General features: G+C 52.8%; 1 protein-coding gene across 4 annotated transcripts in view; it reads left to right on the top strand.

Annotated features, from left to right (window-relative positions):
• HDLBP (high density lipoprotein binding protein) overlaps positions 1–22,520 on the top strand; it is a 1,657,332-nt gene that overhangs the window by 1,431,439 nt on the left and 203,373 nt on the right. The window lies entirely within an intron of this gene.

The following is a 22,520-nucleotide window of genomic DNA, read 5'->3' on the forward strand; positions in this document are numbered from 1 at the left end:
GTGGGCCCAGCATCAGGGCAATCTGTCCGACCACGTCCTGATCTCGGAGGGCACTGCGTGACAGCTGCAGTGGTGGCTCACGGACCGCGATTGGGTCAGCGGCAGATCCCTCTCCCTTCCCCAACCGGAGCACGTGGTTGTGACGGACGCGTCCCTCCAGGGCTGGGGAGGCCACATGGGAGAGGCGGAGATCAGAGGCCTCTGGTCTCCGGCGAAGGCCCGGCTCCACATCAACCTGTTGGAGTTACGGGCTATTCGTCTAGCACTGAAGGCATTCCTCCCCTCTGTCCGGGGGAGTGTAGTGCAGGTGTTCATGGACAACACCACCGCCATGTGGTACTGCAACAAACAGGGCGGGGTGGGGTCGTGGACCCTTTGCCAGGAGGCTCTGCGCCTCTGGCAATGGCTGGAACGTCAGGGCGTGACCCTGGTGGCTCAACACCTGGCAGGTTCTCTGAATGCCAGGGCGGACGAGCTCAGCCGTCGGTGCATGATGGATCACGAATGGCGTCTGAACTCGGACGTGGCGCAAGGCCTCTTTCAGCGATGGGGAGAGCCTTGGTTAGATCTATTCGCCACCGAAGAGAACGCGCAATGTCATCTGTTCTACGCGTTGGAATTTCCAAGGCGGCACTCGCTCGGAGACGCTTTTCGTCACGAGTGGAGCTCCGGTCTGTTGTACGCTTTTCCGCCTATACCACTTCTGCCCAGAGTGCTGAAGAAGATCAAATGGGACCGGGCCCAAGTCATCCTTGTGGCTCCGTACTGGGCGAGAAGGTACTGGTATCCAGAGCTACTCAGTATGTCAGTCGATCCCCTGGTTCGTCTTCCTCTTCAGGAGGACCTTCTGTCGCAGCAGCAGGGGACGGTCCTCCACCCGAACCTGTCCAGTCTCCACCTCCATGCTTGGAGATTGAGCGGCGACAGTTGAGGCCATTTGACTTGCCTCCTGAAGTCCGTAATGTCATTCTGGCAGCCAGGCGTCCCTCCACAAAGTCGGTATACGCCTGCAGGTGGAACAGATTTGTGGCATGGTGCACAGCAAAGGCTGTGGATCCTCTTGCTGCCCCTCTTTCTGAGGTTCTTCTCTTCCTTCTGTCTCTTGCCCAGCAGGGCTCTGCTCAGGGCACTATCAAGGGCTACCTTTCTGCCCTTTCAGCCTTTCTCCGGCTACCTGACCAGCCTACTTTCTTCAAGTCCCCTATTGTAAATAGATTTCTTAAGGGCATCACACACACGTTTCCTTCTGTTCCGTTTGTGATGCCTCAATGGGACTTGAACCTGGTTCTTACGTTTCTGATGTGCGCTCCTTTTGAGCCACTTCACAACTGTCCTCTCCGCCTTCTTACTCTGAAGACTTCTTTCCTGGTTGCCATCACCTCTGCCAGGAGAGTGAGTGAGCTCCAGGCCCTTTCTTGTTCTCCACCTTTCCTTTCTGTCCATCCGGACAAAGTGGTGCTACGTACCAAACCTTCTTTCCTGCCCAAGGTTGTCACGGCCTTCCACATCGGGCAGTCTATCACCTTGCCAACCTTCTTTCCGCCACCGCATCCCTCTAAAGAGGAAGAGCGGCTCCACCGTCTGGACCCAAAACGTGCGCTCTCATTTTATTTGGATCGCACACGCCAGTTCCGGTTGGATGACCAACTCTTTGTTGGTTACGTGGGCGCTAAGAAGGGGAAAGCGGTATACAAGAGGACCATCTCCCGGTGGATCATCTTGTGTATCCAGGCATGCTACTCCTTGGCTAGGAAGGAGCCCCCTGCTGGATTGCGGGCTCATTCTACCTGAGCCACGGCGACTACCACTGCCCTGGGCAGGGGTGTGCCCTTACGATATCTGTCAGGCAGCTACGTGGGCATCGCTGCACACGTTTGCAAGACACTACTGCCTGGACAGCCAAGTCCGGAGGGATGGCTTCTTTGGCCATTACGTCCTCCAGGACTTTCTGGTGTGATTATTGGTTCGCAGACCCACCACCAGGGTTGGTATTGCTGGGGTATCTATTCTAAGGTAAGGAATCTAATACTAACGTGTCTCTTTCAGATGCACAAGTTACTACTTGTGTAACGATATATCTGTGAGAGACATTAGTTAGTATTAGATTCCTTACCGACTGTAGGAAAGTAGGGCCTGCAATCCTATGATCACCCAGATTTTTGCTTTTTGCTTCACTGGTTTACGACTTTCCTGGCTGTGGGCCTGCTAATCAGACCCACAGCCTAGCTGTTCTCTCTACTCCAAATTGTACCCAGGTACTGAATTGGCACTGGGCCCTCTCTAAGTCCCTGTACCCAGGGCTGAGGTGCACCCAGAAGTCTCCCAGGGGCTGCAGCATGTATTATGCCACCCCTGGGCTGACTAACCAAACAGACACAACTGGCTGCTTGACAGCTGGGGCAAGGTGGTGTACTCACCCTCTGCTTTAGATATAGTATACCTATATCTAAACCTAAATGGGCACACAGATCTCCTATCAGTCACTCCTATGGCAGGCCTTGACAATCCTGAAGGCAGAGTGCTTGGAATCGTGTGAGATGGTGCTCTGGCATGAGCTGAGCCTGTCTGCGGCTTCCGGGATCTTTCCCTTAGCCGTTTCCATGATATCACATACCATATACTCTTAAGTGCATTATAATCCTCGCGGTTATATGCCAACTCTGGTATCGCTTTATCAAAACATGTCGAGTAAGGTGTCATACGAATTGGAATACTAACCCCTCGCCAATTCTGGCGACGGGGTTAGCATTCCACCCTTCTAGAGGGACACGACATGTCGGTAACCTGTAACCCCGGTTAAAGTCAGACAGAGCCTTAGCTCCACAAAATGGATGCTGCCACCGAGACACAAGTCTGCCCTCCTGTTGCTGGGAGTCCTCCCAGCGCAGGAGGCAAGGACAAAGGGTTTCCTGTCAGGGGCGGTGCTAGCACCGTCCCAGACAGGATTTTGTGTATCCTAGGTAGGCAGGGCTTTAGAGGAAGGTGACTGCAAGTGGCACCCCGGTGCACACTGTGCATAGGCCGGCTTGAACCAGTTCCAGGGGCACACCAGACCCTGGGCTGGGGAAAAGCCCGCCAAAGGAGAGGGGTGTAACCACCCCCCTCCTAGTCCCACCCATAGGGCAGGACTTAGTCGCGTGCCAGCCCCCTTTTGCAGGATAAAGGTAGGAGCAGGCCCCCTTCCAAATTAGATCATCTTTGAATCCTGAAACTACTTTCCACGAAAGGAACTCTCGACTTCTTCTCAAGATTTCTCCCTTGTGACTAAGGAGTAGTCACCCTGCAGCAGCAGGCACCAACCAAGCATCGCGGTCTGCTGTAAGTCTCTCCTCCGGATCAAGACTGCCCAGCCCGACGAGAACCGGCTTCCCTGGCACCTCTGACCTCAACCTGCATCATCAGCCCAGCTGTGATCCGTGGGTGTGACGAGACCTCGAGGGACCGGCCATCTTTAAAGACTGCACGACGCTTGTCCAGCACGACCACCGAGTGACCCTCGACTGAGTGCTTTGGGGTAAGAGAAGCCCCGACCCTGAGCAGCTCCAGCACCGAAGTTCGGCCCTTCTGCTCTTTGCTGCTCACCGCGTTGTCCCGGTCACTTGCCCGTTGGCTAGTGGCCCTCTGACGACGAACTTCGACGACAAACACCGCTGGTCTGGTTGCTCCAGACTGGCCCTTGCTCCCCTCCAACAGAGGAGCACCCTGGACCCTCCTGGTCCACTCCAGACGCCATTTTGAGTCCACCGCGTGGGCTTGCATTTGCCAAGACTTGTTGCCCCAATCCTGGGTCCAGCGACGTCGACAGCAGATACCTTCGTGGGACAGCTCGCACCTCCATCCTGGTCGCCGACAACGCCTCCTGGTCCGAGAGACTGCAGAGCCCAGCAGCGCCCACTCACCTGGTCGAGTTGACTTCGTCCGGTGCCACTCTGGTGCCCACTCAATCACTGGCTAGTGATTCAGAACTTGGTCCCCTCTGCTTTCAGGTCCTTCTTCTTCCCTGATCCAGGCTTGGATCTCCACGAACTTCTTCACTGGCCGCCTGCCAGAAACTTCTTTCTTCAGGCTCCTGGTTCGACAACGAGGGTTTCCGACGCAACTTGAACCCTATGCAGCCGCAGCCCCTGGGCTAGGTAAACTGAGTACTCCGGTGCTCCAGCATAGTCCAACACTCCAAGTGTTCGGATCCACTCTTGTTTTCGACCCACCTAGTCGGGTTCGCCCGGGAACAGTAACTTTGCAATTGCTAGTATACATAGACTTGTTCCCGCATTACGCGTGAGAGTTCCCACTCTGCACACGGCGTCCCTAGGCCTCCTGCTTCTAATATAAGGGTTCAGCATTGTAGGCCTAGTGTTTCAACAGTCTAGAAAAGTATTACTTACCTGCTAGGAACTTCGCATTCCACTTCTTGTGTATATGGTTTTTCGTGCCCCTCGGGCATTTGTGTAAATTGTGCGACTTAAAGTATTTTTGTAAGAGTTTTGTTGTGTGCTTAGCTCCCTGTCTCATAAAGAGCCAGGGTAGTCTTGTTAGAAATAAATATACATTTATTTTCATAACAACTTGTGTGGTGTCCTTTCACTTGGTGTTCAAGGGGTATATGTGATGGTAAAACAGCTGGCTTAACACGCCCTCTAGAGTCTTAGCCTTAGACTGCTCGTATCCATGCTACTAGGATAGCTGGTCTATAAGGTTGACTTACAACCAATCATCAATAAGGGTTGTCTGGACTGATACATAGTGATCACTAGAATAGTGAGCACTGCATATCAGGCCAACTTCTCACACCGACCCACCCATCCTCCCCGTTCTGCGAACCAATATCTAGGGTTCGGGTTATCCCCTTTCAGGGCCCTAGTTTCAATGGCACCAGTGTTGGTTTTTAACATGTCTCTGCGTTTCTGGCGCGGAAAAGCTGTGTCTAAGAACTGACGTCAGCACGCGGAGGCGGCGTCTAAGTACTCCGATGACGTCATCACGGCGCCCACGACGACGGACGCGGAGCCGCAGACGCCTACCGACGCGCAAGGGTACTGCTACGCAAAAGTTTCCGGATCCAGTCTGACGCCTGGGGATATTCTAAGGTAAGGAATCTAATACTAACTAATGTCTCTTACAGATATATCGTTACACAAGTAGTAACTTGTGCGACTCGCTGGCTGCGTTCTTCCACCGCAAGATCATAGACATCCACGACTGCTTCAACGCACCGCCAGACCCAACCACGACTGACCCCCACCCTGAACACCACCTGCACCAACCAGCTAACATCCTGGGCCCACGTCAACGATGACAAGACACGAAAGATCATGAACTCCATCCACTTGGGATCACCAGCAGACACCTGCCCACACCACGTGTTCAACAAAGCAGACGCCACCATCTCACCCCAACTACGAAAGGTCATCAACATCTCCTTCGACTCAGCGACATTCCCGAAAAGGTGGAAGCACGCCTGTAGGAAGGTAGATCCCTGACTATGGTTGCCCCCAACTTTTTGCCTGGTGTTTTGCTGGTTTTCTGACTTAGTTGACCTGGGGCCCTGCTATTCAGGACCCCAGGCCTACTGCTCTCTCTGTAAAATGGATTCCATGTACCTTAGGTGCATATCTAATTGGATACTGAGTCACCTTATCAGTCCCTGTACAGTGTACCTTAGGTACCCAGGGCATAGGTGTACCCAGGGCCTACCAGGGGCTGCAGCATGTATTATGCCACCCCTGGCTGGCCATCCTAATCTGACACAACTGGCTGCACGACAGCTGGGGCAAGGTGGTGTAATCACCCTTTGCTGTAGATATAGTATACCTATATCTAACCCTAAAATGGGCACACAGATCTCCTATCAGTCACTCCTATGGCAGGCCTTGACAATCCTGAAGGCAGAGTGCTTGGAATCGTGTGAGATGGTGCTCTGGCATGAGCTGAGCCTGTCTGCGGCTTTCGGGATCTATCCCTTAGCCGTTTCCATGATATCGCATACCATATACTCTTAAGTGCATTATAATCCTCGCGGTTATATGCCAACTCTGGTATCGCTTTATCAAAACATGTCGAGTAAGGTGTCATACGAATTGGAATACTAACCCCTCGCCAATTCTGGCGACGGGGTTAGCATTCCACCCTTCTAGAGGGACACGACATGTATGTAACCTGTAACCCCGGTTAAAGTCACAGAGCTTTAGCATCCACAAAATGGATGCTGCCACCGAGACACAAGTCTGCCCTCCTGCTGCTGGGAGTCCTCCCAGAGCAGGAGGCAAGGACAAAGGGTTTCCTGCCAGGGGCGGTGCCAGCACCGTCCCAGACAGGGTTTTGTGTATTCTAGGTAGGCAGGGCTTTAGAGGAAGGTGACTGCAAGTGGCACCCCGGTGCTCACTGTGCATAGGCCGGCTTGAACCAGTTCCAGGGGCACACCAGACCCTGAGCTGGGGAAAGCCCGCCAAAGGAGAGGGGTGTAACCACCCCCCTCCTAGTCCCACCCATAGGGCAGGACTTAGTCGCGTGCCAGCCCCCTTTTTCAGGATAAAGGTAGGAGCAGGCCCCCTTCCAAATTAGATCATCTTTGAATCCTGAAACTACTTTCCACGAAAGGAACTCAAGACTTCTTCCCAAGATTCTCCCTTGTGACTAAGGAGTAGTCACCCTGCAGCAGCAGGCACCAACCAAGCTTCGCGGTTTGTTGCCAGTCTCTCCTACGGATCAAGACTGCTTCATCACGACGAGAACCGGCTTCCCTGGCACCTCTGACCTCAACCTACATCATCAGCCCAGCTGTGATCCGTGGGTGCGACGAGACCTCGAGGGACCGGCCATCTTCTGAACTGCACGACGCTTATCCAGCACGACACCCGAGTGACCCTCGACCGAGTGCTTTGGGGTAAGAGAAGCCCCGACCCCGAGCAGCTCCAGCACCCTTGCATCCACGAGACCTGCGTGGGGCCCTTCTGCCTTTTTGCTGCTCACCGCGTTGTCCAGGTCGCTTGCCCGTTGGCTAGTGGCCCCTTCACGACGCTCCACGACAATCAACACTGCTGGTCTGGTTGCTCCAGACTGGCCCTTGTTTCCCTTCTTCAGAGAAGCACCTTGGACCCTCCTGGTCCCCTCAAGACGCCATTTTAGGTCCACCGCGTGGGCCTTGCATTTGCCAAGACTTGTTGCCCCAATCCTGGGTCCAGCGACGTCGACAGCAAGAACCTTCGTGGGACAGCTCGCACCTCCATCCTGGTCACCGACAACGCCTCCTGGTCCGAGAGACTGCAGAGCCCAGCAGCGCCCACTCACCTGACTGCGGTGACTTCGCCCTGTGCCATCCTGGTGCCCACTTAATCACTGGCTAGTGATTCAGAACTTGGTCCCCTCTGCTTTCAGGTTTTCTTCTTCCCTGATCCAGGCTTGGATCTCCTCGAACTTTTCTTCACTGGCCGCCTGCCAGCAACTTCTTCTTCAAGCTCCTGGTCCGTCAACGTGGGTTTCCGACGCAACTTGAACCCTATGCAGCTGCAGCCCCTGGGCTAGGTAAATCCAGCACTCCGGTGCCCCAGCATAGTCCAACACTCCAAGTGTTCGGATCCACTCCTGTTTTCGTCCCAGCTAGTCGGGTTCGCCCGAGAACAGTAACTTTGTGAATACTAGCTTCCATAGGCTTTTTCCCGCCTTACGCGTGAGAGTTCCCACTCTGCACGTGGTGTCCCTAGGCCTCCTGCTCCTAACCTGAGTGTTCAGTAGTGTAGGCCTAGCGTTTCTAAAGCCTCTGAGAATCGTTACTTACCTGCTAGTAATTCGCATTCCACTTTTAGAGTATATGGTTTTTCGTGCCCCTCGGGCATTTGTGTAAATTGGGCAACTTGAAGTATTTTTATAAGAGTTTTGTTGTGTGCTTAGCTCCCTGTCTCATAAAGAGCCAGGGTAGTCTTGTTATAAATAAATATACTGTTTATTTTCATAACAACTTGTGTGGTGTCCTTTCACTTGGTGTTCAAGGGGTAATGTGATGGTAAAACAGCTGGCTTAACACGCCCTCTAGAGTCTTAGCCTTAGACTGCTCGTATCCATGCTACTAGGATAGCTGGTCTATAAGGTTGACTTACAACCAATCATCAATAAGGGTTGTTTGGACTGATATATAGTGATCACTAGAATAGTGAGCACTGCACATCAGGCCAACTTCTCACAACGCCGAAATAAACGCCCTCCTCAAAAAGCCTAAGAAGGACCTCAAGAACTTCCGCCCAATCTCCCTGCTCCTCTTCCCGGCGAAGGTCATTGAGAAAATCACCAACATACAGCTGACCCGCCACCTCGAGGACAACAACATCCTAGACCCGTCGCAATCCGGAATCACAGCACCGAGACGGCCCTTATTGACACCACAGACTACATCCGACGCCATCTAGACAACAGTGAAACCTCAGCCCTCATCCTCCTTGACCTGTCGGCTGCCTTCGACACGGTCTGCCACCACACACTAAGAACACGCCTCCAAGAAGCCGGAATTCGGGGCAAAAGCTCTGGACTGGACCTCCTCCTTCCTCTCCCAACAAAACCCAGAGGGTCCGCCTCCCACCCCACCGTTCCAAAGCTGCCACCCTCATCTGTGGCGTACCCCAGGGATCATCCCTCAGCCCGACGCTGTTCAATATCTACATGGCCCCCCTCGCTCAAGTGGCCCACCAACACGACCTGAACATAATCTCCTACGCCGACGACACCCAGCTCATCCTCTACCCTCACCAAGGACCCACACACCGCCAAAACCAGCCTCCACGAAGGAATGAAGGCCGTCGCCAAGTGTATGAGGAGCAGCCGTCTGAAGCTGAACTCAGACAAGACGGAAGTCCTCATCCTCGGCCCCACCCCGTCTGCTTGGGACGACTCCTGGTGGCCGACAACGCTAGGAACAGCACAGACGCCCACGGACCACGCACGCAACTTGGTAGTCATCCTCGACTCCTCCCTCTCCATGTCTGTGAGAAGTTGGCCTGATGTGCAGTGCTCACTATTCTAGTGATCACTATATATCAGTCCAAACAACCCTTATTGATGATTGGTTGTAAGTCAACCTTATAGACCAGCTATCCTAGTAGCGTGGATACGAGCAGTCTAAGGCTAAGACTCTAGAGGGCGTGTTAAGCCAGCTGTTTTACCATCACATTACCCCTTGAACACCCAGTGAAAGGACACCACACAAGTGTTATGAAAATAAACAGTGTATTTATTAGAATCACAACAACCCTGTACTCTTTATGAGGACAGGGTGCTAGGCACACAACAAAACTCTTACGAAAATACTTAAGTTAGCACGTTATACACAAATGCCCGAGGGGCACGAAAAACCATATACTTTAAAAGTGGAATGCGAATTACTAGCAGGTAAGTAACAGTTCTAATAGGCTTTGGAATCGCTAGGACTGGGCTAGGGAATCGTTAGATTTCTACTAGGAGACCCAGGGGACTCGGGTGCAGAGTGTGCACTCTCACGCGGGATGCGGGACAAAGTCTATGGAGGCTAGTAAAGGCAAAGTTAGTGTTCACGGGCGAACCCGACCTGGTAGGAAGAAAACGACAGTGGATCCTGACCCTAGGATAGTGAGGCTATGCTGGGACACCGAAGTGCCGAAGTTACCTAGCCCAGGGGCTGCAGCTGCATAGGTCTGAAAAGACGTCGGGGATCTCGTTGCCGGACCAGGAGCCTGGAAGGAAGAAGTTGCTGGCAGGCGACCAGTGAAGAAAAGTTCGATGGATCCAAGCCTGGATCAAGGAAGAAGAAAACCTGAAAGCAGAGGGGACCAAGTTCTTGAATCACTAGCCAGTGATTAAGTGGGCACCAGGATGGCACCGGGCGAAGTCACCGCAGTCAGGTGAGTGGGCGCTGCTGGGCTCTGCAGTCTCTCGGACCAGGAGGCGTTGTCGGCGACCAGGATGGAGGGGCGAGCTGTCCCACGAAGGTTCTTGCTGTCGACGTCGCTGGACCCAGGATTGGGCAACAAGTCTTGGCAAATGCAAGGCCCACGCGGTGGACCTAAAATGGCGTCTTGAGTGGACCAGGAGGGTCCAGGGTACTTCTCCGATGGAGGGAAGCAAGGGCCAGTCTGGAGCAACCAGACCAGCAGCAGAAATGTCGTCGGGCGTCGTCAGGAAGGCCACAAGCCAGCGGGCTAGTAGCCAAACAACGCGGTGAGCAGTAAAAAGCAGAAGGGCCCCACGCAGATCGTGGAGATGCTGGGGGGCTGCTCTTCGGTGCTGGAGCTGCTCAGGGTGGGGGCTTCTCGGACCCCAAAGCACTCACCAGGAATTCACTCGGCGGGCTTGCTGGAAAGAAGTCGTGCAGTCTTGCAGATGGCCGGTCCCTTGAGGTCTCGTCGCACCCACGGTTCTCAGCTGGGCTGTAGAGGTGGGTAGAGGTCAGAGGTGCCAGGGAAGCCGGTTCTCGTCGAGCTGGGCAGTCGGATTCCGGAGGAAGGACTTGCAGCAGACCGCAGTGTTCTTAGATGGTGCCTGCGGATGCAGGGTGACTACTCCTTAGTCACAAGGGAGAAATCTTAGGAAGAAGTCTTGAGTTCCTTTCGCAGAAAGTAGTTTCAGGATTCAAAGATGATCTGATTTGGAAGGGGGCCAGTCTCTACCTTTATCCTGTAAAAGGGGGCTGGCACGCGACTAAGTCCTGCCCTATGGGTGGGACTAGGAGGGGGGTGGTTACACCCACTTCCTTGGCGGGCTTTTCCCCAGCACAGGGTCTGGAGTGACCCTGGAACTGGTTCCAGCCAGCCTATGCACAGTGAGCACCGGGGTGCCACGTGCAGTCACCTTCCTCTGTAGCCCTGCCTACCTACAATACACAAAACCCTGTCTGGGACGGTGCTGGCACCGCCCCTGGCAGGAAACCCTTTGTCCTTATCTCCTGCTCTGGGAGGACTCCCAGCAGCAGGAGGGCAGACTTGTGTCTCGGTGGCAGCATCCATTTTGTGGATGCTAAGGCTCTGTCTGACTTTAACCGGGGTTAGGGGTTACATACATGTCGTGTCCCTCTAGAAGGGTGGAATGCTAACCCCGTCGCCAGAATTGGCGAGGGGTTAGTATTCCAATTCGTATGACACCTTACTCGACATGTTTTGATAAAGCGATACCAGAGTTGGCACATAACCGCGAGGATTATAATGCACTTAAGAGTATATGGTATGCGATATCATGGAAACGGCTAAGGGATGGATCCCGAAAGCCGCAGACAGGCTCAGCTCATGCCAGAGCACCATCTCACACGATTCCAAGCACTCTGCCTTCAGGATTGTTAAGGCCTGCCATAGGAGTGACTGATAGGAGATCTGTGTGTCCATTTTAGGGTTAGATATAGGTATACTATATCTAAAGCAAAGGGTGATTACACCACCTTGCCCCAGCTGTCAAGCAGCCAGTTGTGTCAGATTTGGATGGCCAGCCAGGGGTGGCATAATACATGCTGCAGCCCCTGGTAGGCCCTGGATACACCTATGCCCTGGGTACCTACGGTACACTGTACAGGGACTGATAAGGTGACTCAGTATCCAATTTAGATATGTACCTAAGGTACATGGAATCCATTTTACAGAGAGAGCAGTGGGCCTGAGGTCCTGAATAGCAGGGCCTCAGGTCAACTAAGTCAGAAAACCAGCAAAACACCAGGCAAAAAGTTGGGGGCAACCATAGTCAGGGATCAACCTTCCTACATAACCCCCCCCCCCCCAAACGAAAGGAGATAAGGCTATCCTTGTCCAGGTAAGCCTATATTGCCTAAGTGGCCATTTAAGGAAGTACCAGCACTGGCATGGTTACCCCCTATGTCATGGTCCACTAAGCAATCCCTCACCCTAAGGGTGTCTGAGGGTCTCCACCATAGGGAATCTCTACCTGTGGTGTGTTTTGTCAAAGAAAAAGGCTGGTGCTGAAATGGAGTACTGAAGTGAGGCTCCACTAATTTTGGGCTCAACTTCCTCCAATCATTTTCCACCATAGAGGCCTTTCTTTCCAAGACTGAGTTGTTTTGGGCTCTCAGGGTCAACCTCTGGCTACCTACAGCTGGAGATTGGGTCCCTCTGTTTGGCTTACTGGAGGGACAGGTCAGGTCTGGGGCCCTCAGGTCCCAAGTTTGGCTGTGCCCAACAGTGTCCATCTGTGGGAGGTCCCTAACTAATTTTAAGGGGGATCCCTCAGGAGTGTGTCTTATTTTCACTTGGCTAGGTCTACTAGCTTCAGTGCCCTTAATCTGCTGATTGGGGAATTCTTTTGGACAGGGGGCCCTTTGGGGTCCAACACTGGCCTCCCTGACCTCTACAGCCCTGGGCTGACTGAGGCAGGGTAGAGAGGGGCAGGTTACCTGCTCCAGACTGGGTCCCACCTTGGAAGGGTCCACTGCCATCAGGGGTTCTGCCAGGCTAGGCCTGACTACCTCTGTGGCAGTTTCTTCACAAGGGGTCAGATCAGTTCCCTGAGGAGGCTGATCCTTTCCTAAAGTCTGGTGGGAGGGAGATTTCTCTTCCTCCTCAATACTCTCTGTCTGAGTGGAGTGATCCATAGTTTCAGGCTTCACAACACTGTCATCTGTCTGAGTTTGAGCTGTGGCCATCACAACTCTCCCAACCTTTTCAGGAGGGGGCTCAGTTTGGGTGTGGGCTGTGACCATCACAGCCTTGACAACCTGTTCTGGGAAGGAAGTTGTCTGAGATTGGGTTGTGACTGGCACAACCCTCCTGACCTGTTCAGGGAGGATATCTTGGACTGGGGCTGTGGCTACCACTGCCCCACTACCCTTACCATGGATGTTCACCATTCTAGAATGGGTTTCTTGCTCTACTTCAGCCCAGGCTGAGAGCTCTAAATCATTCCCCAGTAGGCAATCTACAGGCAAGTTTGGTGACACTGCCACTCTCTTGTGGCCAGTGACACCTCCCCAGCTGAGATTGACCACTGCCATGGGATGATCTCTCTGTACTCCATCAATATTGGTCACCTGGTATGTGGCACCAGGTAAAAGTTGCCTTGAGGGGACTAGACTCTCAGTCACCATAGTGATGCTAGCCCCTGTATCTCTATAGGCCTCAACTTTTATACCATTGATGAGGGGCTCCTGTCTGTACTTGCCCAAAGTGTTGGGACAAGTTGTGAAGTTGGCAAACCCCATGCCAGTCTCACAGACAAGAGTATCTAAGTCAGGGGACCTGGTTAGGCCAGAGTCCCCAGGAACTCCCAAAGTAAATGCACCCAACTTCTTGGGGGCACTCCCACCACCTGGGGGATTACTACTAGTAGTAACAGGAGGTTTGGGAATGTTACTTGGGGGTATGTTTTCCTTATTGTTATTCTTTGGGCAACTGCTGTCAGTTTTTAAATGACCCACCTGTTTACAGGGATAACAATAAGGTTTCTTCTGGTTGTTGGAAGGATTTTGGGACCCACCCCCCTCAGAGGATTTTTGGGGCCCTGATGTGGTTTGATCTGTAGATTTATTCCCACCCTTCTCTTGAGGCTTGGTTGATTCCTTTTTCTGGTCACCACCTTGGTTCTTGGGCCTAATCCTGATTCTGACCCATTTGTCTGCCCTCTTACCCAATTCTTGTGGAGAGGTCAGATCAGAGTCTACCAGGTGCTGGTGTAATAACTGGTTCTGACAATTATTTAAGACTTGCTCTCTCATAATTAGATTATACAATCCCTTGAAATCAGTAACCTTACTACCCAGTAGCCAGCCTTCCAAAGCCTTAGTGGCACAATCAACAAAGTCAGACCAGTCCTGAGACTGAGTTTTCTGGGTGTCTCTGAACAGCAACCTGTACTGCTCAGTGGTTAAACCAAACCCATCAACCAGTGCATTTTTCAGGACCTGGTAATTGTTAGCATCCTCAACTCTAGTAGTGAGGAGCTTATCTCTACCTTTGCCATCAAAGGAGAGCCACAGTATAGCTGCCCACTGACTCTGGGGAATGCCCTGCACAGTGCAGGCCCTCTCCAGAGCAGCCATCCATTTCTGGATATCATCCCCTTGCTTAAAGGGGGGCACTATTTTAGTCAGGTGTTTAGTATCTAAACCCTTCTCTCTATCTCTTGGGAGATTGCTGCCACCAGTGGGAGCTAACCCACACATCTGCTGCTCTCTAGCAAAGGCAAGCTTCTCTTTGGCCAGGGCAAGTTCTTCCCTTTCAATCCTCAGTTTAGCTTGTCTCATCCTTGCTTCATGCTCTCTTCTCTGAGGGGAAGTCAATCTCCTCTGGGGAGAGTTCCTTCTCCCCTGAGAAGAGGCATTAGAGTGCAGAGATCTAATGGAGTCCCTAGAAAGAGATCTATCTCTCCTAACTCCAAGGTTAGGCCTACTTAGGGTCAGTACTGGGGGTCCCCCAGATCCTAGCCCAAGCAAGTCTAAGTTGGCCCTGGTTAGCCTTCTGACTACCTCAAGACCTTTGTCTACCTCATCCCCAGAGAGTTCCTCTTGATCCTCCTCCTCAACTGCAGTAGCAATGTTGGGGAGATCTGGATCCCCAGAGGTTCCCTCTAAGGCTGGCATGTTCTCATGCAACTGAGAAAGCTTTCTGGCATCATATGTCTCTAAGAGACCTATCAGAAAGGGAATGGTGGGGTTAGACCCCTGCTTCAGTTTCCTGGAGACACAGATTTGTCTCATCTCCTGGAAACTGAGAGCTGCATATCTTGAAGTGACCTGTGGAGGGTCAACACTGACCAGGGGAGTCTCAGTAGAATCTCCCTGGGTAGACATGCTTTTCTAGTGAGGTGTAAGTGGTGCACTTACCTACACTATATGTTTGCCTACTGATCCCTTGCTAGAGTTGTAGTTTAGGGTGTGCTAAGCCCTAGGAGCTACAACAGCTGGTTCAGTAGAACTCAGAGTATTCTAAGCTAAGTTATATGTACCTTTAGTACTTATGTGATCTTTCACAAGATATTCTTAGGGCATGTGTGGTAAAACAACAGCAAGCTCAAATCCCAACCGCTGCTCACCAATGTGAGAAGTTGGCCTGATGTGCAGTGCTCACTATTCTAGTGATCACTATATATCAGTCCAAACAACCCTTATTGATGATTGGTTGTAAGTCAACCTTATAGACCAGCTATCCTAGTAGCGTGGATACGAGCAGTCTAAGGCTAAGACTCTAGAGGGCGTGTTAAGCCAGCTGTTTTACCATCACATTACCCCTTGAACACCCAGTGAAAGGACACCACACAAGTGTTATGAAAATAAACAGTGTATTTATTAGAATCACAACAACCCTGTACTCTTTATGAGGACAGGGTGCTAGGCACACAACAAAACTCTTACGAAAATACTTAAGTTAGCACGTTATACACAAATGCCCGAGGGGCACGAAAAACCATATACTTTAAAAGTGGAATGCGAATTACTAGCAGGTAAGTAACAGTTCTAATAGGCTTTGGAATCGCTAGGACTGGGCTAGGGAATCGTTAGATTTCTACTAGGAGACCCAGGGGACTCGGGTGCAGAGTGTGCACTCTCACGCGGGATGCGGGACAAAGTCTATGGAGGCTAGTAAAGGCAAAGTTAGTGTTCACGGGCGAACCCGACCTGGTAGGAAGAAAACGACAGTGGATCCTGACCCTAGGATAGTGAGGCTATGCTGGGACACCGAAGTGCCGAAGTTACCTAGCCCAGGGGCTGCAGCTGCATAGGTCTGAAAAGACGTCTGGGATCTCGTTGCCGGACCAGGAGCCTGGAAGGAAGAAGTTGCTGGCAGGCGCCCAGTGAAGAAAAGTTCGATGGATCCAAGCCTGGATCAAGGAAGAAGAAAACCTGAAAGCAGAGGGGACCAAGTTCTTGAATCACTAGCCAGTGATTAAGTGGGCACCAGGATGGCACCGGGCGAAGTCACCGCAGTCAGGTGAGTGGGCGCTGCTGGGCTCTGCAGTCTCTCGGACCAGGAGGCGTTGTCGGCGACCAGGATGGAGGTGCGAGCTGTCCCACGAAGGTTCTTGCTGTCGACGTCGCTGGACCCAGGATTGGGCAACAAGTCTTGGCAAATGCAAGGCCCACGCGGTGGACCTAAAATGGCGTCTTGAGTGGACCAGGAGGGTCCAGGGTACTTCTCCGATGGAGGGAAGCAAGGGCCAGTCTGGAGCAACCAGACCAGCAGCAGAAATGTCGTGGGGCGTCGTCAGGAAGGCCACAAGCCAGCGGGCTAGTAGCCAAACAACGCGGTGAGCAGTAAAAAGCAGAAGGGCCCCACGCAGATCGTGGAGATGCTGGGGGGCTGCTCTTCGGTGCTGGAGCTGCTCAGGGTGGGGGCTTCTCGGACCCCAAAGCACTCACCAGGAATTCACTCGGCGGGCTTGCTGGAAAGAAGTCGTGCAGTCTTGCAGATGGCCGGTCCCTTGAGGTCTCGTCGCACCCACGGTTCTCAGCTGGGCTGTAGAGGTGGGTAGAGGTCAGAGGTGCCAGGGAAGCCGGTTCTCGTCGAGCTGGGCAGTCGGATTCCGGAGGAAGGACTTGCAGCAGACCGCAGTGTTCTTAGATGGTGCCTGCGGATGCAGGGTGACTACTCCTTAGTCACAAGGGAGAAATCTTAGGAAGAAGTCTTGAGTTCCTTTCGCAGAAAGTAGTTTCAGGATTCAAAGATGATCTGATTTGGAAGGGGGCCAGTCTCTACCTTTATCCTGTAAAAGGGGGCTGGCACGCGACTAAGTCCTGCCCTATGGGTGGGACTAGGAGGGGGGTGGTTACACCCACTTCCTTGGCGGGCTTTTCCCCAGCACAGGGTCTGGAGTGACCCTGGAACTGGTTCCAGCCAGCCTATGCACAGTGAGCACCGGGGTGCCACGTGCAGTCACCTTCCTCTAAAGCCCTGCCTACCTACAATACACAAAACCCTGTCTGGGACGGTGCTGGCACCGCCCCTGGCAGGAAACCCTTTGTCCTTATCTCCTGCTCTGGGAGGACTCCCAGCAGCAGGAGGGCAGACTTGTGTCTCGGTGGCAGCATCCATTTTGTGGATGCTAAGGCTGTCTGACTTTAACCGGGGTTAGGGGTTACATACATGTCGTGTCCCTCTAGAAGGGTGGAATGCTAACCCCGTCGCCAGAATTGGCGAGGGGTTAGTATTCCAATTCGTATGACACCTTACTCGACATGTTTTGATAAAGCGATACCAGAGTTGGCACATAACCGCGAGGATTATAATGCACTTAAGAGTATATGGTATGCGATATCATGGAAACGGCTAAGGGATGGATCCCGAAAGCCGCAGACAGGCTCAGCTCATGCCAGAGCACCATCTCACACGATTCCAAGCACTCTGCCTTCAGGATTGTTAAGGCCTGCCATAGGAGTGACTGATAGGAGATCTGTGTGTCCATTTTAGGGTTAGATATAGGTATACTATATCTAAAGCAAAGGGTGATTACACCACCTTGCCCCAGCTGTCAAGCAGCCAGTTGTGTCAGATTTGGATGGCCAGCCAGGGGTGGCATAATACATGCTGCAGCCCCTGGTAGGCCCTGGATACACCTATGCCCTGGGTACCTAAGGTACACTGTACAGGGACTGATAAGGTGACTCAGTATCCAATTTAGATATGTACCTAAGGTACATGGAATCCATTTTACAGAGAGAGCAGTGGGCCTGAGGTCCTGAATAGCAGGGCCTCAGGTCAACTAAGTCAGAAAACCAGCAAAACACCAGGCAAAAAGTTGGGGGCAACCATAGTCAGGGATCAACCTTCCTACAATGTCCAAGCAGGTCAGCGCCTTCTCCTCCTCCTGCTTCAACACCCTCCGCATGCTCCGCAGGATCTACAAGTGGATCCCGATCGAAACCAGAAGAATGGTGATCCAAGCCCTCGTCAGCAGCCGGCTGGACTACGGCAAAGCACTCTACGCGGGAATGCAGACCAAACACCTACAGCGACTACAACACATCCAGAACGCCTCTGTCCGTCTGATCCTCAACCTCCCCCAACGCAGCCACATCACCCCCCACCTCAGAGGCCTTCACTGGCTCCCCATCAAGAGAGGATCACCTTCAAGCTCCTCACCCACACTCACAAAGCACTCCACAACGCTGGACCAGCGTACTAAACAGACTCAACTTCTACAACCCCACCCGCCAGCTCCGCTCTGCCAGCCGCGCCCTCGCTGACGTCCCACAAATCCAGCGTACCACCTCCGGAAGCAGATCCTTCTCCTTCCTCGCTGCCAAGACCTGGAACACCCTCCCCACCCACCTGCGGCAGACCCAGGACCTCCTCACCTTCAGGAAGCTTCTCAAGACCTGGCTCTTCGAGCAGTAGCAGCAGCCACCCCCCTGCACCGACTGAGCCCCTTGCCTCTAGAGATTATGGAGATATGGCGTCATCAGGGCACGGCCTGGCTGGGTCCCCCTGTTCGACCCATAGCACACCTGCCGCACCGCATAGCCCAGTGGTGCTCCATGTGGCGCCGCAGGAGGTTGCTGGTGCTTGCAGCCTTGCTTAGAGCACGCCCCAGCCTTCCGGACTGGCGGCTGCCAGTCTGAAGGCGGGGTCGGCACCGGTCCGGCGCCGTAGTCTTGCCTCCCTGGCTCAGACTCCATTACTTACTTTGGAGTCTGGGCCTGTGTGGTTGAGGCTGAGTCGGCGCTGGTCCGACGCCGTAGGCTTGCCTCCCCACTCCGGCACCGTCCCCTTCTTCGGAAGCAGAGCTTGTCGTCGTTGACGTGGACTCTGCGCCGGACAAGGCCAACTAGGCGCCGGATCGGCCGAGTCAGCGCCGGGCAGGGTCAGCGCCAACCGAGTCGCCCTGCCGCTGCCCTGACACTGGATTATTGACTCCTCTCCGGAGTCTTCTGGGGGAATTCCACGTCTCCGCAACTCCGGGTTTGACCTTGCCTCTAACTCCCTTGGAATTTGTGACCCCGGCAGACTCCCCGCTGTAGGAGAGTGGGGTCTGCAATGCCATGGCCACCCCAGATTTTTGCTTTTTGCTTCACTGGTTTACGACTTTCCCTGGCTGTGGGCCTGCTAATCAGACCCACTCTGTTCTCTCTCTAAATTACAACCGTGTACCCTAGGTGCATTTACCAATTGGTACTGGGCCACCTTATCAGTCCCTGTACAGTATACCTTAGGTATCCAGGGCATAGGTGTACCAGGGCCTACCAGGGGCTGAAGCATGTATTATGCCACCCCTGGCTGGCCATCTAAATCTGACACAACTGGCTGCACGACAGCTGGGGAAAGGTGGTGTAATCACCCTTTGCTTTAGATATAGTTCTCTATATCTAAACCTAAAATGGACACATATATTCCTATCAGTCACTCCTATGGCAGGCCTTCTCAATCCTGAAGGCAGAGTGCTTGGAATTATGTGAGATGGTGCTCTGGCATGAGCTGAGCCCGTTTGCAGCTTGCGGAACCAAGTCCTAATAGCTGTTCCATGATAACGCTATACCATATACTCTTAAGTGCATTATAATCCTCGCGGTTAAATGCTAACTCTGGTATAACATTATCAAAACATGTCGAGTAAGGTGTCATACGATTTGGAATACTACCCCCTCGCCAATTCTGGCGACGGGGGTAGCATTCCACCCTTCTAGAGGGACACGACATGAATGTAACTGTGAACCCCGGTTAAAGTTAACTCGAGCCTCAGCATCACAAAATGGATGCTGCCACCACAGACACAAGTCTGACCTCCTGCTGCTGGGAGTCCTTCCAGCGAGGGAGGCTTGGACAAAGGGTTTCCTGCCTTGGGAGGTGCTACCACCACCCCAGACAGGATTTTGTGTATTGGGTAGGCCCAGGCTGAAAGGAATGAGACATGCCTGGGGCACACAAGGTGCCCTGTGCATACACCGGTTCCAACCAGTTGCTGGGGCACTCCAGCCCCAGCTCTGGCGGGAAACTGGACAAAGGAAAGGGGGTGCAGCCACTCCCCTTCCTGGTCCCACCCAGAGGAGGGACCTAGTCGTAGTGCAGCCCCCTTTAGCCGGATAAAGGTAGGAGCTGGTCCCATTCCCAGTTAGATTAATCTTGACAACCTTCCACTAAGAAACTCTTGACCTTCGACCTCCTGAACCTCCGAAGACTGAAGAATCTCCCCTATGGTCAGGGAGTGACCATCCTGCTTCGCAGGCACCATCAAGCTTCTGTGCGGTTTGCTGCAAGTCCTTCCTTCCAGGAATCCGACGACCCAGCTCAACGAGACCCGGACCTCTCTGACCTCTACCCACACCCACAGCACAGCTGGGACCCGTGGGTGCGACGAGCAACGTGGAGACTGCCATCTTGACGAAACCTGCACAGCGCTTCAAGCACGACCCCCGAGGGTTCCTCGAGTGAGTGCATTGGGGACTGAGAAGCCCCACACCGACGCAGCTCCTGCACCAAAGACCAGCCCCCCAGCATCCCCGTGATCTGCGTGGGGCCCTTTTGCTTGGTTGCTGCCTTTCCTGTTGTCTGGTCACTTGCCGGCTGGCTAGTGACCTCTGAGACAACGACCCGAAGAATTCGACTCTGCTAGTCTGGTCCCCCAGACTGGCCCTTGCTTCCTTGTGAAAGAGAAGCACCCTGACCCTCCTGGTCCGCACCAGACGCCATCTTTGTTCCACCGCGTGGCTTGCATTAGCCAAGGCCTGTTGTCCAGATCGATGATCCGACACCGCCAACAGCAGCAGACTACGTGGGACAGCTCGTGCCTTCAGCCTGGTTGTGAAGAGCAGCTCCTGGTCCGCGCAGCTACAGAGAGAAGCGACCCCTCCTTCACCTGAACGCGGCGACAGCTCCTGGTTCCCGCCTGGTTCCAGCACCGTCACTGGCTAGTGACCCAGACTCTGTCCCCTTCCTTTTCAGGACTTCCTTCTTCCTAGTTCCATCCTTGGAACCACCGGACTCCTCCATCTGGCTGGCTGCCTGCCAGCAACTTCTTGTTCCAGGCATCACCGGGATCAACGCAGCAAACCCGACACTACGTCAGCCCTATGCACCCGCAGCCTGTGGGTTAGGTAACTAAAGCTTCTAGGTACTGAAGTCTGTGTTCACTATCCTAGTGTCCAGGTCCACTGTTGTTTTCCCTCCATCCATCCAGCCGGGTTCGTCCGGAATCCGTAACTTTGTAAATTGTTGCATCCATAGACATTGGTACGCATCTCGCGTGAGAGTTTCCACTCTGCACGTGAGTCCCGTGGGCCTCCTGCTCCGTACTTACCTAGTCCGTAGCGTAGTCCCAGTGATCCTCCAGCCTCTGGATCTCCTTACAGTACTTTCTTTCCTCGCATTCCATTGTTTTGAGTATATGGTTTGTCGTGCCCCTAAGGCACACATGTAAATATTGTGCGAACTCGTATTTCCTTTTTAGTATTGTCATGTGCTTAGCCCTCTGATCTCATAAAGAGCTCAGAGGTGTTGTTATTAATTAATAAATTGTTTATTTTCAGAACAACCTGTGTGGTGTCCTTTCATTTGGTATTCAAGGGGTTATATTGTGGTAAAACAGCTGGCTTCACATGCCAAAAGAGATTAGCCTAAAGACTGCTTTTGTCCACGCTACTAGGATAGCTGGTCTATAAGGTTGACTTTACAACCAATCACCATAAGGGTTGTTTGGACTGATACAAGGTGATCACTAGAACTAGTGAGCATCATATATCAGGCCAACTTCTCACACCCGCCTCCTCAGGAGCCTCATCAGGACCCTCTTATCAATGGGGCTTCCTTCTTTTAGGCATTGGTCACATCCTGAGTTCATTTACAGCCCTCACCCATGGATGAGTTGCTGTCACATCCTCAGAGGTCTATAGAGGTCGGTGTGGTGTTCATTAGGGTTGTCTCCTTGGCCACTCGTGTCCTGAGTATGCAACCCCCTTTGGTCCCCCTGCCACTTGACCCTCTGTTGGATGCCCTCCACCATGGTTCAGGGAATGTAGAGCTGCTTCTACCCTTTGAAGCCTCTCTTTATGACGCCTGTGAGAAGTTGGCCTGATGTGCAGTGCTCACTATTCTAGTGATCACTGCACATCAGGCCAACTTCTCACATTGGTGGCAGCTATCCTAGTAGCATGGATACGAGCAGTCTAAGGCTAAGACTCTAGAGGGCGTGTTAAGCCAGCTGTTTTACCATCACATTACCCCTTGAACACCCAGTGAAAGGACACCACACAAGTGTTATGAAAATAAACAGTGTATTTATTAGAATCACAACAACCCTGTACTCTTTATGAGGACAGGGTGCTAGGCACACAACAAAACTCTTACGAAAATACTTAAGTTAGCACAGTATATACAAATGCCCGAGGGGCACGGAAAACCATATACTCTCAAAGTGGAATGCGAAATTACTAGCAGGTAAGTACAGTACTAATAGGCTTTGGAATCGCTAGGACTTGACTAGGGAATCGTTAGATTACTTCTAGGAGGCCTAGGGGACTCGGGTGCAGAGTGTGCACTCTCACGCGGGATGCGGGACAAAGTCTATGGAAGCTAGTAAGGTTAAAGTTAGTGTTCACGGGCGAACCCGACCTGGTAGGGAGAAAACGACAGTGGATCCTG

Source organism: Lissotriton helveticus, chromosome 11, assembly GCF_964261635.1.
Source record: "Lissotriton helveticus chromosome 11, aLisHel1.1, whole genome shotgun sequence".
NCBI lineage: Eukaryota > Metazoa > Chordata > Amphibia > Caudata > Salamandridae > Lissotriton > Lissotriton helveticus.